The following is a 6,000-nucleotide window of genomic DNA, read 5'->3' as shown; positions in this document are numbered from 1 at the left end:
TTATAACAGAGACCTGTTACACGCACTCTGTCATTAGCTTTCACAAGTTTCCACGATTAAACTGTCTTCTCATAACCAACATTAGGTAAAGTAAAAAAATTAACATAAAATCATTATAACGAAATTAAGTTAGAAAGTCTATATAAACATCAGTCTTCCATGGGTTTGTCAAAAACAGACATCTGTTACCCTCACTCTCCCTGGCATCAGCTTTTACAAATCTCTGCAATTAAAATCATTACGCTCACCTCTTGAATCAATCTTCCATGATGAATCAAAAGGGGACGATGATCAAAAGACTGAAGGCATTTTCAAACTGGGTAATGTTCAGTAACATCAAATGCAACCTCCATTTGTCAAAGACACAATATTATTTTAACATTAATTTTGTTGCATTAAATATTACCCATTTCAACATTTGGAGTCTTTGCAGATTTATACGGCAGGATCTTGCTAGATTCTGTCACACAAGTAAGAATCTGAAACGAAGAAGAGAATAAATTAATTTCCAGAAAAATGACACGATATAACTTTAAAATAGTTAACCCTCTTACGCCGATTGGACATATCAAACGTCGAGTCAAAATGTCTCTTGTATGCCGATTGGACGTATCATACGTCGGCTCAAAAAAGTTATTTTAAAAATTCGCGGAAAAATACTTATAGGCCTACCAGCCGAAAACTTTTGTATCACGCGCCTTGGGGGATGCTGGGAGTTCACGGATCAAGGTGTTGTTTTGTTTACAATCGCTACGCAGGCGCGCAAGCGCGAATTTCTTTCTTATCGCACTAAAAAGTATCAAGGACACATCTCAGAAATTATTTTGTCACTTTGACATAATTTTTGCACCATTTTAAATTATCCTTTACATCGAAGTATTTCATATATGAAAATGTGCCAACAATTCATGTAAATTAATACAACAAAAAAATACTCATGATTGTAGCTTTATTCAGTTTTGAAATATTTTCCAGACAAATAACGATAAGTGCAAAAATCTCAACCTTCGGTCAACTTTGACTTCTACCGAAATGGTCGAGAAGAAACGCAATTGGTAAGCCTCAAAATCCTTATATTATTAGCCATAAATTCAATCATTTGGCCCTTCATTTTGCAACAAAATTGGACGTCTCCAGCACAATATGTCGATTTATGGTGAATTTATGAAAAAACTTTTTCCTTACGTTCGTGCGATAACTCTTCCGATAAATTTTTTTGTGCGATTGTCCTAATGTTTGCACCCTTTTAAATTTGCCGTTACATAAAGTTTTATATATGGAAATGTGCGCAATTTCATGCACAATACAACAAAAAACAACCTATGGTTGTAGCTTTTATCAGTTTCGAAATATTTTCATATAAATAACGTTAAGTGCAAAAATTTCAACTTTCGGTCAACTTTGACTCTACCGAAATGGTCGAAAAACGCAATTGTAAGCTAAAACTCTTATATTCTAGTAATATTCAATCATTTACCTTCATTTTGCAATGACTTGGAAGTCTCTAGCACAATATTTCGATTTATGGTGAATTTATAAAAAAAAAAAAACATTTTGTTACGTCCGCGCGGTAACTCTTCCGAAAAAATCAGAATTTTTTTTGTGCGATTGTCGAAATGTTTGCACCATTTAAAATTAGCTGTTACGTTACATAAAGTTTTACATATGAAAATGTGCACAATTTCATGTAGAATACAACTAAAAATGATTGAAGGTTGTAGCTTTTCTCTTTTTTCGAAATATTTGCATATAAATCACGATAAATAGAAAAAAAATAACGTTCGGTCAAATTTGACTCTACCGAAATAGTTGAAAAACGCAATTGTAAGCTAAAACTCTTACGGCCTAGTAATATGCCGTCATTTTTCTTCATTTTGAAACAGATTTGAAGTCTCTAGAAAAATATTAATATTTATGGTGAATTTTTGAAAAATATATTTACCTTCACTCTGCGCGCCGATTCGGGGCCGCAAGTCTCCGAAATACGTACATCGCATTATCCTAATATTTGCTCCTTTTCATATTAGCCGTTTTACAGAGTTTCATATATCAAAATGTGCGCAAATTCATGAAAAATACAATAAAAAATAAGTGAAGGTTGTAGCTTTTTCCATCTCCGAAATATGTGCATATAAAAAAAAATATATATAAAAATTTCGACATTCGGTCAAATTTAACTCGTCCGAAATGGTCGAAATCTGCAATTCTAATCTAAAACTCTTACAGTATCGTAATATTAAGTCATTTGTCTTAATTTTTAAACAAATTGGAAGTCTCTAGAACAATATTTAGAATTACGGTGAATTTTTGAAAATAACATTTTTTTACGTCCGCGCGTTACGAATTCGTACATCATTTTGTGATATTTTTCCGGTGTTGCTTTTATTGTTTTACTATGTGTTATATTTCAAAATGATTGTAATTTAGTGTACAATACAACGAAAAAAAAAGTAACTCGTTAGCTTTGACCGTTTTTTGCATAGCGTGATTTGAATACAATTATCTATGAATTTTTTTTTTTGCTACCATATCTCGCATTATTTACATATGATAATGATATTATTTTTCATTTCTGATGGTTGCACACTAAACTTCAGGTAATGACAAAAAAATGAGCCAAAAATGAACTCTTAATCTTCAAAACTAAGCGCGCTGTGATTTTTTGAAAATATTATTTTTTCCGCTTCCGCGCTCACTCCAAACCAGCGCCAGCATACAGGAGAGGTTTTGATTTTTAGGGCTTCGGCGTAAGAGGGTTAATATCTACATAATAATAATAATAACCTTGATTTAAAAATTGACAGCCATCTCCCAATTAAAAGTAGGCGTTCTGGACCATTCCACTGTATAAATATTACTGTATAAATATTATTGCAATTGTAAACTGTAATAAGTTCTTTGTAGCAGCCCTTCCTTAAGACCCTGTATCTGCTACATTCCCTTTAGTTTCTTTTGCAGTTCCTCTCTTCATAGTCTCTTTCTTCCACCTTACTTTCCTTAACCCTGTCCTGACAGCTGTTCCACACAGCTTCAACTGCAGCATATTTTTTTCTGCTGTTACAACTTTCAAACTTTTTTATTAAGCTTCATTTACCTTACAGCCATGAATGACCTCACCATAGGTCCCAGCTTTTCTTGGCCTTTGGCCTCAATTTTATGCTCCCGTTCTATCCGACAGTTAATGTCAGTTTTCATTGTGACTGCTTCGGCATATTTTCCAAATCCTCCTTCTGCTGAGAATGGAGGGAAAAAACCAGTAAAGTAATTCTGCTGACATCTACCCCTGACAACAACAGCCATACAGAAGTGTGGGCCATGACTTCTCTTCCTCCCTACTTCCCTTTGCAATTATTTATTTGGGAACAAACTTTCACTCTCCATTCTCAGTAAATTCAAAGATCCGAGAACCAGTCTCCAGTTCGTTACCATATACAGCACCCATCCTGTGGACCACCTGGAAAGTCTCCATGGACCAATAGTGGTCCATAGAAGCACTGTCCTAGAGAAAAAATTCAAATAGATGTCTATTCTATTTGTGGGTCACATTTTCTCAACAGGTACGCTGAAGTGTGTAGCGACCTCTAACAATAAAATGAAATATGAAATTCAGGTCAGAGATGAAGCACCATGACCCACGATGAGGTTATTTGGCGCTGAAAGGGAAATTGAAAGGAATATAAAGGTTTGAAAGACATAACAGGAGGAAAACACCTTAATTGCAACATGAAGAAACAATTGTTAGGAGAGGGATCAAGAAAGTGAGATGGAACCAAGAGATTATGAACGGAGGTACTACAGCCACGGAGAGGACGCTGCACTGATACCTACAGTCCACTGTGTGAGGTGCAAAGACAAACAAAAAAGGATCTAAATATGGTAATACTCTTCAGAGCTTGTCTGTCTTTTTTATTCAGTTTCCTGGAGTTTATTCTTGTCGCCTCTTGATTTTCCACCTCACAATAAAGAGAGAGAGAGAGAGAGATAGGAAAAGAGGAGGAGAGAGAGAGAGAGAGAGAGAGAGAGAGAGGTTTTATCAAGCAAAATTTAAAAAAATAACCTGACATTAGTACCTATGCCGTACACCTCAAGTTCATCAATTAGGCGTGGGTTGCTTCAGCTCCAATCTTCGATGACCCCTGACGTGTTCCCGGGCCAATGACAGTGGCTGTGCATCGCTAGTTACCTGCAAGTTAAAAAGAAATTGACTGTTGCTTACATCGTTAAGCTTAGGCCAAGCTACCAACGGGGATTGATGCCAACATAAATCAAAAACAATCTTTTTGTAATTCTTACATATTCAAGTCTTCCTTTACAAATCTGCACTTAAAAAAGTGGACTGCACAAACTTACAAGTTCTAAAAATAAAGTGTTTTTCTCTTGTTTCTCTTAAAGGATCAAATTGCAGGGGTACAGTAAGCCACATGGGGATTGTACAACATCGAAATGTGCCATCTGTCAGGATTTTAAACAAATTTTGAAATATGCAAATTAATCACTTAATTCAATTAAGCCTTTTCATACATAAATTATTATTTACAACTTCTACTCATAAAATATATATAAAAAAGCAAATTTGCTGAGAAAGGAACAACTTTGGGCTAAGTTAGGCTATGGCTAGGGTAGGACACACCCTCTGGCTCACCTATGTCAAGGTTAGCAATCAGGGGGTCGAGGTTTGCAAGTCTATAACCTATTTTGTGGGTAATATCAAAATTTTTGAAAGTAAATTGTATTTTTCCCGAATATACAAACCTAAGGTGCTTTACATTAGGAATTACATACTTTCAATGAAGTGAGGAATCGTAACTCATCCGAAAAAGGGTTGGGAAAAATAATTAGAGTTGGAGACATTAATGCAAAATTCAGGGCAGGGTTTGCATTATTGCCAGTCTCCTTCCTCCCCTTGTTAGATAAGAAAAATAGAAAGGAAACTCGATGTGCAAGCTTACTGTATCAAACACCCGACCAGCAAGAGTAAGTTCGAGTCCTATCCTCAACCTGAAGAAAGAGGAGTAGAAGGACGAGGTGGGGAAGGTGGAGAGGCCAGTCACTCTCGCATCCTTCTTACCTCTAGAACTGCACACCATAGGCGAGATACAACTTGTCCTCTTGAAGGAGCCGGGTAAGCAAACACAACTTGTGACCATCCACCACCAGTCCAAGGAAAAGAGGTTCCAAGGACCTGTAGGCAGACCCCAAAGAAGGAAGATATAAATGTGGTCGTAATGAGACCACATCTACCTTCCGGTTCGACATATTCTTTGGAGTGATGAAATGTACCCAGCCACTGGCACTGCTCACTCTCCCAGAAGGCTAACAGTGGACGTATCCAACTGCAGAGAAGTCTATCACGATTTCATAAGACTCGGAGGAAGATGTGTCATTAGACACTTTTGCATTGGATAAAGGTATCAACACTCAATGAAGGGTGTCCATACTTCATGGGTAAAGCAAAGCACCAATAGGACAAAGTATAGACTGATCTGGATCACCAAATACAAAGTCCAAAGCGCAGGAGATCATGAAGGATTCAGACTCGTCAACAGATGCCAAATGATTGCGCTGCTGCGCATCCAAGAAGTAGTCACAACACCCTCCCTCTGATGGGTGATGTTGGAAATGAAACATGCAAATCGTCTATCTTGTTCGCCATCAATGTTTAGAGACATGATGATGATTCTTGAGACGTATTCGCACATTAGACAAGAGTCAAATGCCTTATAACGACTGAGGTCCCTGTGATGGCAAGACAGAAGTTTCTCATCAGTAGTTGAATCTCAACCAAGGAGAAACAATACTACTAGTGAATGACTAATGTGAATGTGGACCTATATCTTCATGGTTGAATCAGAGAGAAGCTAACTCTCACGATTCTGATCATAGAAAAAGCCCCGTAAATGAGACCAACCAGTGAAGACAGATCTAATCCCTGGTGTTTTACAGAGGACTGACACAGTTATTCCGCTATTTCATTGCTACTCGGCGAGAAGGTCAGTGCTA

General features: G+C 36.9%; 1 long non-coding RNA gene across 1 annotated transcript in view; it reads right to left on the bottom strand.

Annotated features, from left to right (window-relative positions):
• Positions 1 to 296: 296 nt before the first annotated feature.
• LOC135204655 (uncharacterized) overlaps positions 297 to 6,000 on the bottom strand; it is a 31,250-nt gene continuing 25,546 nt past the window's right edge. The window contains exons 2-3 of the long non-coding RNA XR_010312269.1: positions 4,071 to 4,183; positions 297 to 479 (exon numbers count right to left, since the gene is read on the bottom strand). This is a non-coding gene — a long non-coding RNA (uncharacterized LOC135204655). The remainder of the gene's footprint in view (positions 480 to 4,070; positions 4,184 to 6,000) is intronic.

The sequence above is a fragment of the Macrobrachium nipponense genome, chromosome 47, assembly GCF_015104395.2.
Source record: "Macrobrachium nipponense isolate FS-2020 chromosome 47, ASM1510439v2, whole genome shotgun sequence".
NCBI classification, from domain to species: Eukaryota; Metazoa; Arthropoda; class Malacostraca; order Decapoda; family Palaemonidae; genus Macrobrachium; species Macrobrachium nipponense.
The sequence above is the reverse complement of the archived record's forward strand: the minus strand, read 5'-3'. Positions and strand labels throughout refer to the sequence as shown.